This window comes from Equus quagga, chromosome 21, assembly GCF_021613505.1.
Source record: "Equus quagga isolate Etosha38 chromosome 21, UCLA_HA_Equagga_1.0, whole genome shotgun sequence".
NCBI classification, from domain to species: Eukaryota; Metazoa; Chordata; class Mammalia; order Perissodactyla; family Equidae; genus Equus; species Equus quagga.
In genome coordinates this window covers 8,714,808-8,738,156 of record NC_060287.1, presented here as the reverse complement: position 1 = coordinate 8,738,156, position 23,349 = coordinate 8,714,808, and the positions used below count along the sequence as shown (strand labels likewise).

Below are 23,349 nucleotides of genomic sequence, written 5' to 3'. Positions count from 1 at the left end.
ACTAAATTCTGTAATATCACACGACTAATAGCTTATAGCCCTTTCCGAGTGCAAGGCACTGTCCTAAGTGATTTACATGCATTGACGTATTTAATTACCCCCCTAAATCCTGTGAGATCAGCAGAGTCTCAGTACCTCTCAAGAACAACTTTGAATTTTTGTTTTCAGCAGCTTGTTTTTTTTTTTTTTAATACGTGGGTTAAACATTCTAAATTTATGAAGCAAAACATTGGCTAGTAGAATTTTAAACCATCTTTTTAAATACATCACGGAGGGGCTGGCCCCGTGGTGTAGTGGTTAAGACTGCCGCTGCTCTGCTTTGGCGGCCTGGGTTCATGGGTTCCGATCTCTGGTACAGACTTAAACTACTCAGCAAGGAATGCTGTGGCAGCATCCCACATGCAAAATAGAGGCAGATTGGCAACAGATGCTAGCGCAGGGCCAATCTTCCTCACCAAATAAATAAATACATCAATGAGCTGGCATCAAAGTAAGGATATAGCACGCCCTCAAATAAAACAGAACTAACACTACTAGAAGAGAAACAAAGATGCCAACTCTGGTTATCAGCCTGAGCATTTTCACTGAACCTTGGATATAGTAGGCTTCCGTCAGATGACTGATGGAAAGAGATAAAATCAGGGATGCTCATGCTGGGGCAACTAATACGACAACACTGCATAGAAGTGGGATTCCTGAGGAATGACTTGCAGGAGCCGAAGGGACAGCAAACCTGATGCAAGGAGAGATTTCATAAGCACTGTACATTGAGGCTTGTCCTCTTTTTGTGTTGAGACCACCACATAAAGAAAACCTGGCAAACCTCCTGGGGAGATCCGTTGAAAAGCCAGCACTAATGTCTAGACGTGTGAATGAAGCCATCTTGAACTTCCAGCCTCAGCCAAGCCGCTAGACGAGCATAACTGTCTAAGTGACCAAGATGAGAACAGATTAACAACCAAGCCCAAACTGTCGATCCAGCAAATCATGATCAAATAAAGAGTCATTTTAAACCACTCAGTTTTGAGGTGGTTTGATGCATAGCAATATATAACTGATAAACTCTCTATCACATTGTGTAGTTTTGTTTTCTTCATGGCAGCAATTAGTCTCTGCAAATGCCAAGTTTATTAATGTATTTATGTATTTGTTTACTCTGTATGTTGACTGGGTCTTCTCAGTATAATACAAGCTCCATAATATAAGAAGATTTGCCCATTTGGTTCACGATTATATATAGTAGATTACGTATATTGAATCTAGAACATTTGAGGCACATATTACATATTCCAGCAATATTTTAACTTATTTTGAATGAATGAAGTGCCTTCATTTCAAAGGATTCCTGCTAACTTATTTCCATGGAATGGAGCCTCCACTGGCATATTCTCCTATCTCTCAACTTCAGTGAATATTTGAAATGTAGAATAACAATGATGTTCAACAACTCTTATAACAAGGCAATAAAAAAGGAATTTAACTTGAGGACATTAAATACAATAATATATATTACATACGTGACAGGGCACACAGCATATATTGCATATGTTCTAAATAATAATAATATAATGTATATTCATTTAACAAATGACATAAGAAAAGTGAACAAGCAACATGCCACTAAATAATATTCAAAGGCCTTTAGTTAATCTAAGACAGAGGAAAACCCTGAGTATATTTTTTTCCTTCTGAATTCTGTGGCTGAATCTCTGATTGTGTGTTTTTTTCCTCACTCCAAATCTCAGGGTCATCAAAGGTTGTTATAAGGGTCTTTGCAAAGTCCCAATAAATAGCACCATCCTAAATTACCAAAGTATCGATTAAGCTGAGAAGACTAAGGAAGTTGTAGCAAGCGAAGGCCAAATTCTCAGCTTTCTGATAAAGGCTATGTTTGCGGATCTGACATTTATGTGAGCGAAAAGGATTTGCTTTATGCAACACAATTCCCAGAATTGTGCATTCTTCCCTAGGCTACACACCCAGCACACAAACACCCAGGCACATAGCTCCTTTGGGGGTTTTCCATGTAAGATTTACAATCTGGAATAACAGAAGAGAACCCCTGCTCCTAGTAGTCAGTTACTCCCAATAGGAAAACTGAAGAAACTGAGCAAAGCATGTGCAATTTATTCCCTTAAACAGGGAATCAGATGTCACTTAATACACTCTGGGCAGAAGTGGGCAGAGAAAGGATGGTCACCCCAAGCTGTTTGATCTCCTTTCATATGGAAAGAAAAATCAGGAATAAGGAGAAAAGATCCCCTTAACGTTACTCAATTATTTTCCCTTGGAAATATTTAGTTTATCATCAAATAGGAATGGGGTGATACCAACTATCTATGAGGACAATTCTACTCCCATCTCTATAAAGTCAAATGGGACTAATTCAACTAAATTAAAGTTCTCTTTGCATGCAAGACTGAAAATTTATCCATTTTTTCGTTACTCAAAACAAATTTTCTCTTTTTTATCAGTTTTTTAGGGAGAAGTTAAATGTTCCATATCAAATGGCACTGCAAATTCAAGTCTAATGATGTTAACTTTTGAAAGAATAAAAGTCCAAAATAAAAGTATTTAATCCTTGCCAGTTACATCCCAAATAAATTAAATTATAAACTTCATCCTCACGTATTCACTTTTTCTTTCGAATCTGAGCTAGAGAATCCTTGAAGCATGGGCGGAGTCGGGTCTTTCAGCAGTTACACGTGGCGAGCTCTCTCATGAGAATAGCAATCATCTCTCAGGATCTCAGAAACCATATTATCTTAATACCAACCCTAGCGAGTCTTACTCCTAAGGATTGTAGTGAGTTGTTTAGATTCACAAAAGTATTAAAACCTATATTCCTACACCCACGTTGAAGAAGCAAAACAATATCCAGCTCTACAGCAGATACCTCAGGGAAAAGCTATTCTCAGAATCCAGTTCTAACCTAACCAGGATCTGGAACAATGCTTTTATTTTTCTGGAATCCATGACCTCACCTGTGTACTTACACTTCATTGGGAGAAACTTCTCAGCAAATGTTGCCATTGTACATTTGCCAGACCTTGTGTGTATAGTGGAGGAGGGGATCTATCCATGCTGAATGTGTTTTTCTGGGAACAGTGATTGGTATACTATTGTTTCCTTGAAAATTAACAAATTTGAAATGTTGGAAGCCCTAGTCACCAATTCTGTGTATCAAATCTTTATATGTTCTGGGGCCAGCCCGGTGGTGCAGTGGTTAAGTGCATGTGTTCTGCTTCGGCGGTCTGGGGTTGCCAGTTCCGATCCCGGGTGCAGACATGGCATGGCTTGGCAAGCCATGCTGTGGTAGGCATCCCACATAGAAAGTAGAGGAAGATGGGCATGGATGTTAGCTCAGGGCCAGTCTTCCTCAGCAAAAAGAGGAGGATTGGTGGCAGATGTTAGCTCAGGGCTAATCTTCCTCAAAAAATAAAATTAAATAAATAAATCTTTATACGTTCTTTTTTGAGCTCTTCGATATTTGCATTTAAATGTTGCTTTGCTGGTGAGCCCTGCCTGGTGAATATGGCCACCATGTCTTGTGTGCAGACATTTCTTGTCCTGTGTTACAGTTTTTTCATAAGTATTTTATATTTTTACATAGGCATGAGCAATATATCAGAGTGCATATTTCCCCAGAGCTTTTTCAATACAGTATGTCATCACATACTGAATTTTTAACAAAATAATTAATCAGACATGATCAATTTAATTTTAAGTTGCATTTCTTTTATGAGTGAGGCTGAACAACTTTTTATATATTGAAGGATATTTTTTGTATTTATATTTTCCATGAAATGTCTGTTTATAGTTTTTGTTTGATTATTATCAGATATTTTCTTTTCAAATATTAGAAGCACTTTAGATTATGGATTTTAGCCCTTTGTTATTTAAATTGTGAATACTTTTGCCCCTGTTATTCATTTACTTGTTGTCATTGTTGTTATTATTGCCAAAGGAGTTTTTAAAATATTTTTTTAGGATATCAGTTAGATACAATTAAATTAACACTTTTTAGTGTAAAATTCTATAAATTTTGCTAAACACACACAGACATCTGACCACTGCCACAGTCAAAGTAGAAAAGAGTTTTATTATCCCTTGCATGGGCAGTTTAAGATCTCACACACCTTCAGGCAGGATTTCACAATTGGGCTATTATTATGTGACTCTAAACCAAGGTCAAATAAGCTTTCTATATTCTAAAATCTGAGATTGAATGCCACATCCTGGCCTGTCAAAGTTTCACTAAGTCTCATTATTCTCCGCAAATAATACCTTTTTTCCTTTGCTTCTCATGTTCTCAACCTATGTACTAGAATATAGGTTTTTGAGGGGGGAATATCATCTTTCAAATGATGCCCATTGGTCAGTATATTGTCACCAACACATCCGCAACTACGTTTCAGTCATGTGAATTCCTCTGAAATCTGCTACATCTATGATCTTTGTGGGGATAAAGGGGATAAATAAAAGAGATTTTATTCTTGTGCCTTCTTTGTTCATATTTCACATGCACATTCTCTCTGATACTGACTCATCAGCCTTCACTTGTGAGAAGAGTAATCTTAGCAAGGAGAGTCAGGAAAAACACTTCTCCTAATGTGAGTTAGTATTTGAGTGATGGGGCTTTGTTTGGATCTGGCCAAGCAAGAAGCCCATTCAGGTACGCATTTGGTGGATTTATTGAAGGGTTTTGAAACCAAGTCCATGAAATGTTAGGTTTTTCCCAGTCATCTAAGTGAAGATTGTCTTCTGGAACTGTTCTTACCTGCTAACAGGTCCTCTTATCCAATGTTGTGGGACAAAGGTTCTGACCAGAAGTCAAACAGCCATGCAAAGTGTTCAGTGGCAACTGACACCAGAAACCTGTAAGCTGTGGAGGAGAAGCAAAGTTTGAATTGTCAGAAGCCAGAATTAGTCTTATGAAAATTATAATAGAAGCATCAGGAGGCCAATAAAAATAGTGTTCTATTTTTTAGATTTTATGGTATTTATGGGTTTTGTTACATATTTCAAACGTAATTTGTGGTAATTTATTTCTCATTCTCAGTTAATCATCCCCCTGTATAATTAACTTTGTATTTTAAATGTTGTATTCATTTTCTCAAAGGAAGAACCCCCAGAGTAAAAGCTTGTGCTGCCCAAATCTTAATATCCCCTTACTATGGTCTGAATGTTTGTGTCCCCCAAAAAATTTATGTGTGGAAATCATAACCCTATAGCGCTGGTAGTAGAAGGTAGGGCCTTTGGGGGGTGATTCAGTCATCAAGGTGACATCCTCATGAGTGGAATTAGCATCCTTTAAAGAAGGCCCCGGAGACATCCCTTCCCCCTTCTGCCATGTCAAGACACAGTAAGCAAACAGCAATCTATGAACCAAGAAGTGAACTCTCCCCAGACACAGAATCTGTGGCACCTTGATCTTGTACTTCCCAGCCTCCAGAACTGTGAGAAATGAATGTTGCTGTTTAGCCACCCAGTCCATGGTATTCTGTTATAGGAGCTCAAATGGATTAAGACACTAATTGCTGTAATATCAACATCTGTTCACATTTCCACCTGTCAGGAAGAGTGTCATAGCCTGTTTTTATTCTCTTGAGGACTTCCTTTGCCATGATCCTTAAGTCATTTCTTTCTGTGCTACTTTGTGGGCTGTAATAATAATTTTAAAATCTTGCTAGCATTTACTGTATGTACTGTGCTCTCTCAGGCACATTTCATCCTCCAAACTGAGATAGGTCCATTTTCATCGCCATTTTACAGATGAGAAAACAGAGAATGGAGAATTCAATAAATATATAGGTCAAGTTGACATGGTTAGTTGAGATCGAGTGTCTGTGTCTTTAATCACCATGTTATCCTGTCAATGTTTAATTTCAAATACAAGAAATATGACTCCAAGCTGTCAGTTTACTATTTTCTGCCCTTTATGTTTGAATTATGCATCTAAAATGTCCTTTCTTCCTTTCCTCTTCTTCTTTTATCAATATCTCAAAAAATACAATGAATAATGTATATAGAAGTGTTCTATTGAATAATATCTTGTCAAAACTTTATTTTGAGAGTACCTCATATATCTCTTTATATTATAGAAGACATTAGAAAGAGAAAAAATGTTATCATCTGCATCACTTCAGAAAATAGAATAAATATGAGTCCAGTTTTTGAAGCAATTAGTAGGTCAGGGTATCTACTAGGGAATAAAATTTTCATTTTAACAACAAATGGATTCAGGGGATTTGGTTCCTTCACACATCTTGTCAGAAAATAATGAGATGTAATGCTTCATAAATTATAAAACAAGCACTGGTTTCAGAATGACACAAGTTTTGAAATGCTTTTGTGGCACGTACGTAGTCACGAATAGCCCTTCGTCATCGGTTATTAATCAAAAATGAGTTGAAGTCAGATCAGTTTAGGGTGTAGTAAGCTGCAATTAAAACTCTTTTTTATTACCCTCCTTCTGACTAGACAATATTCTCTCCAGTACATCTCAATAATACCAAGATCGGGGTTAATATATTTGACCCACATTAGAATCATCTCTTGTTGAGTCTACATATCCTATGATCCATTAAGATCTAAATTAATGTTGAAAATGCAAAGCAAGATGAGACTATAAAGAAATACTGAGGTCTTTTATTTCCTCAAACCATATGTTTGAAACTGTTCTCTGAAAAGAGTCTATCCAGTACATTTTAGGCTTGATATTATGAATAAAGACAGTAGCTGATGTCTTACTTGGCTAGATTAAAGGAATAAGTCAGTTACAATAATTTATTTTTGCATTACACTTCAAGAGTTGCAGGTTATTTTATAGATAATATTTTATTTATACCTCATTTTAAACATCTGATGTCCTCTACATAGATTTGATATTCTCTAATAATCATTTTATAGTTGAGGAAGCTGAAGTTCGGAGATATTTAAAAATATGCATATAGATATACACAAGCTCACCATAGGGAGGAGCTCTCAAAAAATGTTTTTAATATCATGTAGCTTCCAGTGCTTTTGCTTTCAGGACACAAACTTGTTTTTTAGCCACTTTTGCAGCTTGTAAAAACTTTAGAAATATTGTTATTATGGATTTTAAAAACAGTTTTCAATTATCTAGTGGATGGGGTATTAATGTTTACTCTCATACATTTCTTAGAACTTACGAGAGTTTGTCTTTTTGGAGGTTATTTTAATAGAACACAAATTTATAACATTTCCCTTCGTCATTCAGTCCTACCTTAATAAATCACTGGAAAGCAACCCATATGAAAATCATGATATAAATTTAAGTATGTTTTATCTCTGATTTAGTACAACACATGTCGTATAATCATTGTGATGTATTGGGATATGACTTTCCTAGGAATCTCTGATATAGTTTCAACTTTTTTCTGGATAGCATTTGGTTTTGAAATATTATCATTGCTTTTTCTATTGTGTTGGCCTCATTTGTTTGCTTAGTGTTAATAATTATAGCCCGTATTAGTTTGATATTTTTATCATCAGTACTATCAAAATCATGAGGACAGCTTGAGGACAGCTTCTAACTTACATAAGTTTTAAAAGAATCAGCTCTATCTACACACGTATATAAGTTTATATACTGTATATTATTTTGTTAATATGCATATATTTACAAAAAGTAATGAATATTCATTGTAATAACTGAAAGTCACATGTCAATTTTTCACTCATAAATAACCAATATTAAGTACAGGCAGTCCTTACTTTCCTTTGTTTTGCAGGACTATAAAAATGACCATGCACACTGAAAGCGTGCAAAGTGATCTTAATGTAAAACATTGATTTCATGACTTTTAAAAATTTTAATCAGAGCATTAAAACTCTCTTATTATTAGTTATAAATATATCTGGAATGAAAAAATAGTAACACTAATATTCATTTAACACATTAGAAACACTGAGAATTAAAGTGTTTTATTTGTTTGCAAAAAACTTCCAAAGAATAGTTTGGACAGTGTTAGCCTCAGCTGTTTGATATGCCATGGATATGGAGTGAAGAACTTCTCTAAGCTATGGTCAATTATCATGTTCTTTCTAAATTTGGATCAGCTTCAATTTTGATTTTTTCAATTCAATTTTAATGTTGTGCAGTATCTCCAAGAATGCCTTTAATGTGAAGTTTTTTCTGGTGTCACTTGCTCTAGGGCATCTTTCTCCTTTTCATTACAACTACTTTCCTCATTTATGTCCTCATTACTTGACATTTACGTCAAGGCTATAAGTTTGCCTTGGCTAAGTTTCTCTATATTCATGTTTAGAGTCCCTCAAATGACAGCAGTGTCAACATTCCAATGGTCAGCTATTTCTTCTATAACTCCATTTACATTTGATTCGCATTTTACTATCAGAGCTATCACATTTTGTTTCTCTGTGCACTTTTGTTCTTGTTGGCCAATTTCCTCTTTTGATTACGGTAGTCCCACCTTATCTGGGGTTTTGCTTTCTGTGGTTCCAGTTACATTTGGTCAGCCATGGTCTGAACATACTAAATGGAAAATTCCAGAGAGAAACAATGTATAAGTTTTAAATTGTGAACCATTCTGAGTAACATGATGAAATCTTGTGCCATCCCACTTCATCCCACCTGGGATGTGAATCATCCTTTGTCTAGCGGATCCACACTATATACGCTACCTTCCCATTAGTCACTTTGTAGGCAGCTCAGTTATCAGATCTACTACTGCAGTATTGCAGTGCTTGTGTTCAAGTAGCCCTTATTTTACTTCATAATGGGTGGCCTCAAAGCTCAACAGTAGTGATGCTGGCAATTCAGATAGGCCAAAGAGAAGCCGTAAAGTGCTTCCTTTAAGTGAAAGGATGAAAGCTTTCAACTTAGTAAGGAAAGAAAAAAATTGTACCCTGAGGTTGCAAATATCTACAGTAAGAACAAATCTTCTATTCATGAAGTTGTGAAGAAAGAAAAAGAAATCCGTGCTAGTTTTGCTGTCGCATCTCAAACTGCAAAACTTATGGCCACATTGTGTGATAGGTGCTTAGTTAAGATGGAAAAAGCATTAGATTTGTACAATAATATATTTTAAGAGAGAGAAAGACTTATTTGTTACGATCTCAAGCATGTCCGTTTGCCCTACACACAACAGAAAGACCAGATACTGAGGCAAGGGTGCTTTTGCAGAAAGAAAAGGCTTAATTGCAGTGTGGCAAGCAAGGAGACGGGAGGAAAAGTTCAGATCTGTCTCCCTGATTGGCTTTTGAGTGGGATACTTATTGGGAGAATAGGGAGTAGGAGGGATTTGGGGGCTGAGAAAGGGTAAGAGAAAATTTCGAGTCCTCTGTGCAGGTGTGACAGTCTTTCACGTTTCTTCATAGGTCATATGTGTAAATTCAGGGGACTCTGTGTATTACATGTGGTGGAGTTTTGGCCTGTGACTCCAAATTTCACTGATCAGTCATTCTGGTTCCTCAATGAGCCTGAGCAATGTTTGGTCAAAGGAGGTTGTGAGCAAGTTATTTCTTTATCTCTAGCATTCTTGTCATTCTGCAAGACAAGTTCAGAAACTTCAGTTAATTGTTCCTTACTTTAACCTTGTGGGTGTGGGGTATGGTTTCAATCCTTTGTATCTTTTGATCATTCCTCAATCTTGAGGGATTAGGGATGACAACTGCTTTAGCTGCTTCCTGCTGGTTTAGGATGCAGATCGGGGTTTGAAGAATGAAATTGTTTAGCGCTGAGTTGTATATATTCTCAGATACTCTGATTAGATTGGTGGAGAGGTTGATATCCCTCAAATTTGGGGTTGAGTTGGCATAGAAATAGCCCAGTGGCCTGTAGTCTTTGAGCTATAAACTTAGTAAGAAATTCAAGAATTATTAGCCCAAATAGAGGGAGCCATAAAATCATGATTAAAGGACCTGCCAGTGGATACAGGCAACTTAGCCAATACTTATTGAGGAGGGGACCTTTTATAGAATTCCAAATCCCTAGGCAGAAGGGTTACTGATGTCAGGTAACCAGCTAGCCTGTTGGTATATTTTTTTAATATTCAGTTCTACCTGCCCAGTTGTGGTTATCCATGTGCAGCAGGAGGTGTGAGCAATCGCAAGGACACCTCCTCGTTCTGCCAGGAGGTAATCAATGCCTATTCTGTTATCCATAGCCACATTTGCTAAGGAGTCTACTGAAAGTTTTAATTTGTCTAAACTAGGAATTTTGGCCACTTCCTCCAATGAGGAAGCTAGATTTCAAAGGGTAGCCTCATGATAAGCAAATCCTTCCCATTGTGCTACAGGTCCAAGTACCAAGCCTATATTTGTGATTATCAATCCTAAGGTCTTCTTCCTTTTTGTCTGCTTTCCTGGGCAAAAATTACTTATCTTAGGGTGGACATGTCCCAGCATGCACTGACTGTGTTTCCAAATGTTTTTCATGCATGGAACACTCTGACTTGATTGGAATAAATTGATCCTGTGTTTCCTTTGGGCAATTGACTCGCTGGGCCCCCACAGAGAAACACAAATCCTTCTGGCACATATATCACCATCCAAGTGGTATTGTGGAAAGACAAAATGGCTACAGCCAAAGATGAGTTAGTGGTACATGAGTAACATGAGGGGATTACAGGCCAAACTTGTAGGGTCTGTTAAGCCTACAGGCATTTTTATTTCGGGGACTATTATGCCAACTTTTATTTTGGCATGTTTGAACCCATTCTTGTCATTCGATGGGCTCTCAGAGGTCAGTGTGTTCTAACACTTTCCAGGAAAGATGGGAGTATCCTTGGAAGGTCTAACCATCTTTCATTTGGGTCAGTTTCTCTTTTAAACATAAGGCTCATTCATTTTGAATATACCTATAGTATATTTATAACATGTAAGATTGTAGCTGTCAACTATGACCGATTTCTTGGGGTATCCTGGATTGCAGATGTATGCTGGGGCTGAGCTCTCGGAGAGGCATTTAAGTATACAACATTAAGAGAACTGATTAGCTGTAAGGGGAAGTCAGATTAATGCATGGGAATTCCATCTCAGGAGTAAATAATAGGGTAGCCTCTAGAGGAAATTCAAAAGTTATGTTATTTAGCCCACATTTAATTATTAGTAGGGGAACCTGGGAGAAGTTTTGGGCTGGCAAGGCTGAATACAATTTTTCCTGGCAATGGGGATTAGGATGACAGACCTAACATTCCTTTTCGCCCCTTGCTGCACTGGCTTTTGAGAGCTGATACAGGGTGTTTGGATCCCAAGCTCATTGCATGACAACTGTTGGCAGGAAGAGGAGGAGGAGAAGAAAAATAGGGGCTGTCCTGGTTCTTTCCAGGACCATGGGACACTTTACAGATGAGTCATTACTGTGTCTGAAAATACAACCTTTTTTTTATCATCAACTTATTTATATTCTAGCTTAATACCTAAGGATAGAAGAGGTGATATTAGAATCCATCAATCATTGTATTTACAAAGGAAATGATTCCATCAGTCAGGTAGCACACAAAGTTTCATAAGCAGATAGAAAAGCAAGTCAGTCCTACTAGACTAGCAAGAACTGAGTGCCATTCGTCTTAATTTTTTTGCGTGAGTTTTTCCTGAAAAGCAATGTAAAATCAGTTAAGGGTTCACAATCATAATGGGAAAGTCAGTATCAGGAGTTTGCCATCAACCTGCATTTGGACGTTCAGTTGTTTTAGGATGCTCACTTGTGTAGTTCCTGTTCCCCGTCTTATTTCAGTAGAGTGATCTCAGCAGTTCGGAGGGCTGGACAGAACTACTTTGATTCTTGTATGGTGCACTTGGGCTTAATTCACTTCAGCTTTACAGATGAGTGAGGTATAAGAGTACTTCATATGGTCCTACCCAACATGGATGGAGCTGGTCTTCAGGATGCTTGCTCTTCCAGGACTTGAGTAATACTGAATCTCCTGGACTCAGATGATGAAGAGGCACATCTGTAGGAAACATTAACCTACTACAAGCAAACTTATGGTGGCAATTAATGAACTGCTTAAGGTTTGTACATACCTGGCAAGATCAAGCTCTTTAACTTTTTGGTCTTCTGGAGTCCCTAAATCATATTTGTTATAAAGGAAGGGTCTCCCATATAATGTTTCATACGGGCTTCATTGGAGCCTGCTTCAGGGGCCACCCTTATCCTAAGCAGGGCAACTGGGAAGGCCTTGTCCCAGGTCAGGTTAGTTTCTTGGTAAATCTTGGCCAAAGTTTTTCTCAAGATATGATTCACTTTTTTTTTGTTTTACCTGTTGACTGTGTTCTCCAAAATGTGTGAAGTTTCCATTTGACTCCCAGGATTCAAGAGACTTCTTGTGTTACTTTTGCCACAAAGGTTCCTCCATTATCCCTTTGTGTTAAATCAGGGAGTCCAAATCGGGGTATAATCTCTTTCAATAAGACTTTTATCACCTCAGAGACTTTCTCAGACCGGTAGGGGAATGCTTCTACCCATTCTGTAAAGGTATCTGCTAGTACTAGTAAATACTGGAAATTTCCAGATGCTCTTGGCATCATAATGAAGTCTATTTGCCAATCTTCTCCTGGGCCTAGCCGTCTTACTTGTACCCCTTTAATTACCGGGCATGGTCCTGCTTTGGGTTATTCTTTGCACAGACTAGGCACTTCTGTATCACCTTTTGGATACTCCTCTGCATATTTTATCCTATGATATATTTCTGTATCCATTGTAGGGTACTGTCTCACCCATAGTGGCTACTTTGATATATGTGTCCAATGACTTCCTCCATCAGATGGGCAGGAATTAACATAATTCTGTTAGAAAGAACATCCTGTCTGTCATAAAGCCATCCGTCCTTAATACTTTGCATCTTGGGAGTACTCGGGTCCCCAGTCAAATCTCTACTCATCTACCCACTCTAAGTCTTTAGGGGAATACTCCGGCTTACTTTTTGACAAGTCAAAATCAGGTATAAGGACAAATATTTGAGCCTGCAGGTGTTTAGTCTATGCTGCGTCTTTAGCAGCTTGATCAGCTTTATTGTTTCCTCTTGCTAGGGAACAATCTGTCTTTTGGCGGCCTGGACAACGAACTGCAGCCACTTCTGTTGGTTCCCTTATTGATTGTAACAGCTCAAGAACTTCCTTTGCATGTCTGATTTCTTTCTTTGTGGTTAAAAGGTTTCTTCTTTCCAGACAGCTCCATGTTCACTTACTACAGGAAAGACATCCTTAGAGTCTATATAGATGGCTACCTTTTTGTCCTCACCCAAGTGCAGAGCTCCTCTGAGAGTAATTAGCTCAGCCTTTTGTGCTGAGGTACCGGGAGGGAGTGCCTCTGCTCCCAAGATTTCTTGGTGTTTCACCACAGCATACCCAGCCTTTTGTGGTCCCTGATTCATGAAGCTGTTTCTGTCAGTGAAGATCTCTAGGTCCAAGTCCGCTAGAGGCTGCTCTGTCAAGTCAAGGTCTGCTAGAGTAAACTTGTTCAATTATCCGAACACAATCACGTACAGGTTCCTCTGTATTACTTGGGAGGAGGGTAGCAGGGTTTAATGTTAACACTCCCTTTAGTCTTTCATTTGGATTATTCAACAATATAGCTTAGCATTTCCCTAGTCTCCCAGATGTAAGCCAATATCCTCCCTTCTGTTCCAGACAGAGTAGCACACAGTGTGGAGTATGTACCACGGTGGGTTGTCCCAAAATGAACTTTTCTTTCTTGTAAGATGTGACAAGTGGCCACCACTGCCTTAAAGCAAATAGGCCATCCTCTTTTGACTATGTCCAATTGCTTTGGAAAGTATGTGGCAGGTCTCCTGATGTTTCCCAAATTTTAGGTTTACTCTCTAAGCCCCATCACTTCTCTCTTGTGGACAAAGAGGCCAAAATGTTTTCTGAGGTGCAGGAGACCTGGGGCTGGAGCCATTAACAACTTTTCTTTGATAGTGGGGAATGTCTTTCAGCGTTCTCCAGTGCAATCTAGAGGACCACTGTCTCTCCCATTAACGGCCTCATACAAGAGCTTGGCAACAAGTTCAAAATTAGGAATTCAGATACAGTAGAATGGGGCACCATACCCAGTAATCCTGGCAACTGTCTCTGAGTTGTTAGTTTTGCCACCCTCACCAAGGCTTCCACTTTGGTCTAGGAGCATGTTCCTCTGTTGTTTAGATAGTTCAAATCCCAGATATTTAATGTTGAGTTGTGATATTTGGGCCTTTTTGTGTGATGATTTGTATCCTTGATTGGCCAAGAAGTTGAGAGTCAAGATTGTGTTTTGGTTTCAGGCCTTTTTGGGTTTAGTGGCAACCAAGATGTCATCTACATACTGGAAAAAACTTCCCTCATATAACTGTGGTCCCTTAGGTGTCTGGCTAAGGTTTCCCTGAAAATGGTGACGGCTTCTTAAATCCCTGGGGAAGCACAGTCCAGCAATATTGCTGTTTCAATTTGGTTTCTAGATCCTGAGATTCAGGACTTAAGGGCATGCAATAAAAGGTGTCCTTTACGTCCAAAACAGTAAACGAGCAGAAATCCCCAGATAAATGGCAAGCAGAGTATAGAGGTTGGGTACCACTTAATGAATGTCCTCAATCATCTGATTTATTGCTCTCAGGTCCTGTACAAAGCAATATTCTTGGGTGCCTAGCTTCTGGACAAGTAATATTGTAGTGGGAGTGTTATATGGTGACTGGCAAGGGTGGATGAGGTTATATTCAAGGAAGTCAGATATTACTGGTTGGATTCCCTTTCTGGCCTATTTCCTTAAGGGATATTGTCTTAGATTCAGAATCTTAGACCCCGAAGGGAGTTTCATGTGTACAAGTGTTGTCGTCTTTGCTCTTCCTGACCTCCCATCCCCCCCCCCATCATCTGATCTTACCTTATGCAGTATCTCTTCAGGCATTTCCGGGTACTCAGTCTTTCCTGTCTGTAGTAACTCCACTTGAAGTTCAAGCTTGTTCTGGTAGCACCTTAATGTCCACTCTTTCTTGGGAAAAAGTTACTCTTGCATTTAGTTTAGTGAGCAGGAATTGTCCCAGTAGAGGTATTGGACATTTAGTCATGTCTAGGAAACTATGCTTCAAATAAGTTTTTCCCATTTGACATTCCTGTGGTTTCAGAAAGGGCCCCAGAGACCCCCATGGCAGTCATAGTCTCTGAGGAAGCTTTATCCAGCTTAGAGTTCAGCACAGAGTAGGCAGCTCTGGTATCAACCAAGAAATCAATAAGTTTATTTCCAACGGTCATTTTTACCCAGGGCTCCACATGGGGAACATCAATGGAGCCAGTTGTTTCTAGGGGAGCCCCCAGGTCCCATAGTTCTTGGTCGCTATCAGTCATCTGGGGCATTTGGAAGGCCTGAGGGTCCTATCTTTCCCCTATTTTATTTAGACTTGGGTATTCTTATTTCCAATTCCCTCCTTGCTTGCAATATGTGCACTGATGGGCGCCTACAGCAGGGTGACCTTCAGTTTTGATGCTAGGGACCCAAAGGGCCTTACCTTGGGACAGGTTCCTCCTCACAGTAGTCTTTGTTTGTTCTCTGAGAACAATGCTCCTGAGCCAGTGCTGCTGCCAGGAAAAAGCCTTCCTGTTTCATCTTCCATTGTTCCTTCGTTTCCTGAGCCTTATCTTGGCTGTGAAAAACCTTAAAGGCAATCTCAACCAGGACTGACAGAGGCATTCCCAATATTCCATCCACCTTTCACAGCCTTTTTTTGAATGGCTGGAGTTCTGGAGCTGATGAAAGTCATATTTATCATCTTCCCCTTATTTGGATCTTCTGGGTCTATATCAGTACATTGTCTCTATACTTCAAAGTTTCTCTCCAGGAATTCTGAAGGGTTTTCATTAGGTCTCTAGCTCACTTCCTGGACTTTGTTAAGGCACCTCTGCTTTGGGATCCCTTTCCACAGCCCTAAGACAATGAGTTCTCAATAGTGGTCGAGTTTATTTTTGTCTCCGGGATTGTTTGTATCCCTTTCTGGATCAGCTAGGGCTGCTCCTGCCCTCACCGAGTTTCCCGGAGTGGCTCGTGAAGCCTATTGGCCTCTTGTCTTGTCTTTTCCAAGGCTCTTCTGCGTTCCTCAGAAGTGAGGAGTATGTTAAGGAGGATTGTATATCCCCCCAGGTTGGGTTATGAGCAGCAAAACTGGAGGAGAAAAGATATTCCATTTTCTTAGGATCATCCGGGTATGAACGCATATTAATTTTCCAGTTACACGAGTCAGATGTTGAAAATGAGGAATGAAGATAAACCAGGCCCTGAGGCTGTCCTGCCTCATCAATACCTCCTATAGGCACTTGATGTGAGGGAAGCTGCCCTCCCTGGGTTTGAGTAGCCCCCTGACTGAATTGAGTGGCCTGCCGGGTATGGGAAGAGGAGACCATTCCTTCTGGTCCTCCTGTGTCAAGGGGCATGGGTGCAAGGGGAGCTGTTTCTGCTCCCTCATAAGGAGGCTGTGCAGAGAGAGAATTTAACTGGATCATCAGGGAGTCATCCTTTTCTTTTTCAATCTGACTGGCAGCATAAGCTTCTTTTGGGGTTTCTCCCATTGCACCATAACCTCACATTTCTTTTGAATTACCTTATCTTGGTACAACAACATGAAAGACAACAACATGAAAGTACATAAGGAATCTCATCTCATTTTTCTTCTCTTTTACAAAATAATTCTAACTGCAAGATGGTATTATAATTCAACGATCCATTCTCAGGCCACTGCTCCCCCAAGCCTAGAGAGTATTGTGGCCAGGCAGTGTTACAAAAGAATATCATCTTTTTCTTCTTCAAAGGTTTATAACTAAAGTACCCCAATTTTGGAGGATGCAGCCCAAAGGGCTACATGGAGGGACTGAATTAGCATTCCCCACTTTCAGTGTACACTGTTCACTTGGACTCATATGCCACATTCACACATACATTTCAAACTTTGTTCTGCCAGCTCCAAACCAGGTTCAAGACTAAATCCAAATTACTAGGTTTCCAAAAGTGTCTCTGTGAACGAATAACCTTTCACTTCCTTTCTCCCCTGTCAGCGGGGTGTTCCCTTTTACCAAGGCCGATAAAGAGGGTCAAATTGCCAAGGCCACTATTGAGGGTCAAATTGTCAAAGCTCTGTAATGCGCGTCAAATTGACAAGGAGAGTAAACAGGCTTCCAACTCCTGTACCAAGACGCTCACCCAGAAAGTTCTTGTTCTGAGGCCCATCTTTCTACAAAAGTGAAACTATAAAGCGCTGAAGGTTTTCATTACCGCGCTGGGTCTGAGGCCCCCAGGACAAGTCTTTAGGCCAAATTGCCTAAACAGCTACTAAATCAGGTCATCTGGACCCTGTTCCCAATGCAGGCTGGCAAACCACAGGCAATCATCTAGATAGGACTTAGGGTCCCATCTGGGTCGCCAAATTTGTTTTTGACTACAAGCGGCCGGAAACCAAGGCAAGGGTCCTTTTTTTGCAGAAAGAATAGGCTTTAGTGCAGGGAAGCCAAGCAGGGAGACAGGAGGCAAAGCTCAGATCTGTCTCCCTGATCGGCTCTTGAGTGGGATATTTAGTGGGAGAGTTGGCGTAGGTGGACGTTGGGGGCCGGGAAAGGGTCAGAGAAAGTTTCAAGTGTCCTCTGCATAGGTGTGGCTGTCTTTCATGCTTCTTCATGGGTTGCATATGCAAATTTGGGGGGTTCTCTGTGTTACCTGCCATGGGTTTTGGCCTGTGACGTTCAAAATTCACTGATCAGTCATTCTGGTCCGTCAATGCGCCTGAGCTGTTTGCTTGAAGAAGGCCGTCAACAAGTTATTTCCTTATCTGCAGTGTCCGCATCATTCTGCAAGACAACCTCAGAAATTTTGGTTAATTGTTTCTTACTTTAACCTTTTGGGTGTGCGGTATGGTTTTACATTCATATGACTTTTATTACAGTGTATTCTTCTCATTGTCCTATTTTATTATTAGTTATTGTTGTTAATCTCTTACTGTGCCTAATTTATAAATTAAACTTTATCCTAGGTATCTATGTATAGGAAAAAACATAGCATATATCTGATTCAGTACTATCTGGTTTCAAGCATCAGTTGAGGGTCTTGGCATGTATCCCCTGCAGATAAGGCGGGACTATTGTATTCATTTTTGTACAATATCACATGGGTTTATTGCTGAGAGACAAGAAAGCAACACAACTATATGCTTTATTTTTGTGCATAAATTAAATAACAGATGTGCAGTCTTTTAGAGAAGTGACATGTCTGTCATTATGATGTAGATCTGTTTTGATGTAATGAGTTTTAGACGGAACAGCTCGCAGCAAAGTTTGCACTTCATGGAATTGCTCACAGTTAATATACTGTGGTAACAGAAGTTTGAATCTTCTTATTGGGGGACTGGTGTTATTTACCTAAACCACTAAACCATGGTAACGGAAATCCACATGGATCAGGACCATGCAAAGCGAAGTCTGCCTGTATTAAGGTTTTGGCATATTCTTCTACATTTGTTTGTGCTATGAACAAAGAAACCTTTGATTCTGCTTATTTTCTCCTGACAAATTCCAAAAGAGCATAATTGTTCCAAATTTCCCTCCTGAAAGACATACCTATTTATATTTTTAGAATAAGAGTATGGGAGATTGCCCATTTCCTCCACTTGTTATCCAAGGTCATCCACTTGTTAGGCAAGTAGTATTTAGTCTAATTTGCATGAAAAAAATAGTTTAAACCTATTGATAAAACACAATCCATACAATATTCAGTTGGTCAAAGAAAAAGGAAAAGGCATGTGTACTTGTTTCCCAACCAATATATTTCAATATACTAAAGAGTAAAAATACTGATTCCAGATAAACACATTGATTACTTTTAGTTATACTTAACATTAATTTTACCTTATATTTTAAAATATTTTATTTTAATTGATTTGATTGTTATACAACACTGTGACATAACAGAGACTTGAACTCATGCCTTATCAAATTAAATGTCTTTTACCGGAAGGTTCCTCTTCCAAGGGTACCACTAATTTCTTTTCTGAGTTTAAACTTATTTTTTATCCTGAATACGTTTCCAACATTTATTCCTTCCCAGTGTGAAGGCAATGAGCAAAGTTTTCCTCCTGCATCATATATATTGGAACCATTTCAAGGGGAGGATTTGGAACTCGTAATGCTGTATAGTAATAGCTTGCTTTTCAAAGGAACCGATGTGTGAGGTGATGTTATAAGTACTTTATTCACTATGACTTATTTAGTCTCCACAAGAGCTCTCTAAAGTGGAAACATCAGCATTATCCTTGTTCTACATGTGAGGAAACTGAGGTACAGCATCATTAAGTAATGTGACCGAGGTCCTTAAACTACTAAGCGTGAGAGTGTCCATTTGAATGTAGGCTGCCTGACGCCAGAGTCTAAGCACTATGGTGTCTTGTCACTATCTTATGTATTCTGACAATTCTATTTTATTCTACTCTATCTCTTCTCTCAAATCTGTTCTAGTCTATCAAAAGAATCACCAACATAGAAGCACAGCAAAGAGGATACTGAGTCTGGAGCCCCAACAGAGGAAAGAAAACTATTAAAAATAGATTGATAGCACCTTGCTATATCAGAAAACTTGAAACATTGCTCTCCATTTTGATCATGTTAGATATCCTACTTTTCTAATATATTATTGTCTAAGTTGAATCAGGTGCTTGGTATTCCTACATTAAAATTTGTAAATATTACCCCTCCAACTAAAATTAGTAAATTGTATGAACTGTTTGACTGATTTTAAACAAGTATTAATTGCATGTCTGAATATGTTTGTAAATTTGCCATATATGCAGGATTCTCTTCAGTGTTTAATAGCATTGTTTAGTAGATTTTAACGTAAATTATTCCGTTATTCTCTTTAAATATTCTGAACAGTGTGTTAAAAATCTTCTGAACCATTTTGAAAGGAAGTTAACTGCATATTGATTTTAGTTGCATTCCAACATATTCATGTATTTTAAACATTTAGATAACAACTCCCTTACCAATTATTGAAGAAAAAGGTGTTGTATAGACTAAAATTACCTAGAAAAAAAAGTTGAGCTTAATTCATCACTTGCAATATACTAAATGATAGATATAAAGTTGGTTAAAATCTAGGATGTGTGGGTAAGGAAAATACTATAAATCAGGAGTAGACAGTGATAACGGAAGACCACATTTAGAATGTTGATGAAATTGGAATGTGTCTTGGGATATATAGTGAATATTCATTCACCCGAGAAAAACTCATCTAATCTCCATCTAATAATTCAGCATTCTAATTACATGGCCAGATTTGAATTAATATGTTTACCAAGGATATGCATTTTAATTTCACTTAACCTCATCATAATTTGATCCAAAATACGAATAATTTTATTCTTCTGCTGAATACTTGGCACTTTGAATTTACACAAATGAAACCACAGGTGTTGGAAATTGACTTTGGGTTTTACAGCATGTCTAGTCTTTTCGTATTGCTGTTAAATCTTTATATATTAATAATGAAAGAATATTTTTGAAAATATTGTGGAAAACAGACCTGAAGAATTAGTATTACAGCTTAATGGAAGCTTTTTATTCTTTCATAATTCCTAGAAAACTACACTTTTGTGACATGCTGGATTTATTTAATTCTATAGATGGAAAAAAATGTGTTTTTAAGTGAGGTTATTCTTGAGAAGTAAATTAAAGAAAATTTAATAGGCACTGACTTGGTAAAAGAAAGGAGAAACCTGCATCTCTGTAACTAGAGAGTTAAATCTTTCTTAGTTTACATCATTAGATCTTACAGACTGGGTTTATAGTTGGTGGTAAATGTTAAAAATATAAAATGGCTTTATTTGTGGATGTTGATGGAACTTTATGAACTTTGATTTCAGCCACCTCTCCACCCAAAACTGAAAGAATATATCTTATATTCAATATTTCTCCCAGAAGGGAAATGAAAGCCGTCAAATATGTCCTCTATAATATGGCTATTTTAGCTTTTATTGCATCTGAATGAAAAAAGCAATGCCCAAAGGCTGTGTCTTTGTTAGCAATCCAAAATCATTGCTTTGCTCCTCAGTTATTAAATTGCTGAGTAACCTTGGACAGCTAAGTCATTCTGATTTAAGTGGGATTGTTTTTGTTTTGAAAGTTGAGTGGGGACTGAACAAGATTTCACTGACATTATGCCAAATGAATAATATCCTACAGGAGGAATATTGAAATTAAAAAAAAAAAAAATCTAGGCTCAAGAATATGTTTTACTATTGAGAAACCCTGCCACTCATTGATAGTTAATTTTGATTTTTCCCAGACCTTTAGTGCTCTTTTCTAAATTATAATAAAAATTCTATGATTATAAGTTGTTTCAATGATTTAATAAAGTATTACATTTTAAAAATGTGTTGTAAACCATAAAGTATCGTGTAACTGAGCTATTAGTACAACAATGAATTCACAATAAAAGAGTCCACATTTTCCAAATTAAGTAACTGATGGAAAAAACAGAGATAGATATAAAAATGGTATGTGATGGTCAAAGAAGGTCAAATATTAAAATTTGATTGCATACACCCAGCAGCAATGTTAACTGAGCACGAAGTTGATCAAAATAAAGGGTCAGATTTGAGAATAGTCGTGTTACCCTTACAGACATTGTAAACTCAGGGCAACGTTTTTCAATGGCTATTTACTGATCTAAAGTATACTATGTTTCTTCCTTGAGATTAAATTTCAAAACTTCCACCGAGAAACATATTTCTTGCTTGTTGAATGAGTTAAAGATTTTGTTCAATAGCTTATGGAATGGTGGAAATATTCTTAAATTAGAATCGATAACCATTTTTGACCTTTACTATTTCTAGAAATTTCCTTCTTGTATGTATGTTTAAAATGTCACAGAATATGTCAATCTTCTTATCTTTAGCCTTGAAACAAATGCTGCTGAGATGAATTGCCTGCCTGTCCTTTGATGACATTATGGTCTGCAGCATAGACCTGAGAGCTGTCTTCTGGCCTCCAGGAGAGACCTGTGTGGATGGCCCACATTGTACCCTTCAGCATCTAGATAAGCTCAACGAAAATGAAGTAAGTACATGCACATTCCAGCCCCTACCTCTGGCCTCACACTTCTCAAATCACTTTTCAAACACATACGTTTGCTGCGATATCTATATGTATTATATCATTATCATAAAAATACATTGATTTTGTCTTGTTCAATTTAATATTGTTATGGGCTGGATTGTGTCCTCCAAAATCATATGCTGAAATCCTAAGCTCCAGTACCTCAGAATGTGACTGTATATGGAGATAGGGTCTTTAAAGAGGTAATTAAAGTAAAATGAGCTCTTATGAGTGGGCCTTAATCCAATATGACTAGAGAACTTATAAGAAGAGGAGGTTAGGACAGGGCAGACACAAGGGGAAGACCGTGTGAAGACAAGGAGAAGATTGTTATCTACAAGCCAAATAGAAAGGCCTCAGAAGAAACCCACGTTGTGGACACCTGGATCTTGGACTTTTAGTCTCCAGAATCAGGAGAAAATAAATCTCTGTTGTGTAAGCCATCAAGGCCATGGTACTTTGTCATGGCAGCCCTAGAAAACTGATACAAGTACCGATAAACCAAATAAGTTATATTGCTTATTTTATTGTCACCTTTTTATTTTTTTCCTCACAAGATTCTCTACTAATCCATATGTTTCATGATGGTGTTTACTAACTAAAAAATATGCTAAAAATGGAATCTTATTAGCAAAGACAGTCATACAATGAGTTCATGAGACCCAGAGAATTGAAACAGCAAGAACCCAGTTCTTCTGACTCATGACCAGTAGAATTTCATGTATAGTATTGTACTTATAGTTGATTAAATATGTTTGACATGGTTTGTCTTTAGTTTTAGGAATGTATTCAATTGTGAAAAGTCTAGATGCACAGAATTTTTAAAAACGTATAATTCCAAACACCGTAAGAAAATAAATTAACCTATGTTAAGAAAATTGCTGAGAATTTTGTGATATTTATCTTGAATTTAAAATGAAGTCTTACTATCATGTTTATCAGATGCCAGGAAATGATAACTATTCACTGACTGAAAGAAATAAGAAGTTTTGCTCTTCAAAGAGCCTGAGAATTCCACTGTTAATATAGATGGAAAAGAACAAAATGATGAGTAGAAAGTTGTCACTGTATTTTGGATGCTCATTTGCAGTTCGGGCTGTAATTGTTTCCCTATCAAATATCAGATAAAATTATGAGGGCCTAGGGATTAGCCAGTAGGGCTGTCCAGGGTCAGAGTGTGAAAGAGGACGTGTGTGTGTGGGAAGACGACGGGATGCATTAGTGCGGTAAGAGAACTTAGGACAAACTCTCTGGAAAATG

General features: G+C 38.1%; 1 long non-coding RNA gene across 1 annotated transcript; it reads right to left on the bottom strand.

Moving 5' to 3' along the window:
- Nucleotides 1-596: 596 nt before the first annotated feature.
- On the bottom strand, nucleotides 597-17,794 carry LOC124231289 (uncharacterized). The gene is made up of 3 exons (XR_006886481.1): nucleotides 17,663-17,794; nucleotides 4,781-4,885; nucleotides 597-927 (listed from the first exon to the last, which is right to left on the bottom strand). It is a non-coding gene; the product is annotated as an uncharacterized LOC124231289 (long non-coding RNA).
- Between the last annotated feature and the right edge of the window lie 5,555 nt (nucleotides 17,795-23,349).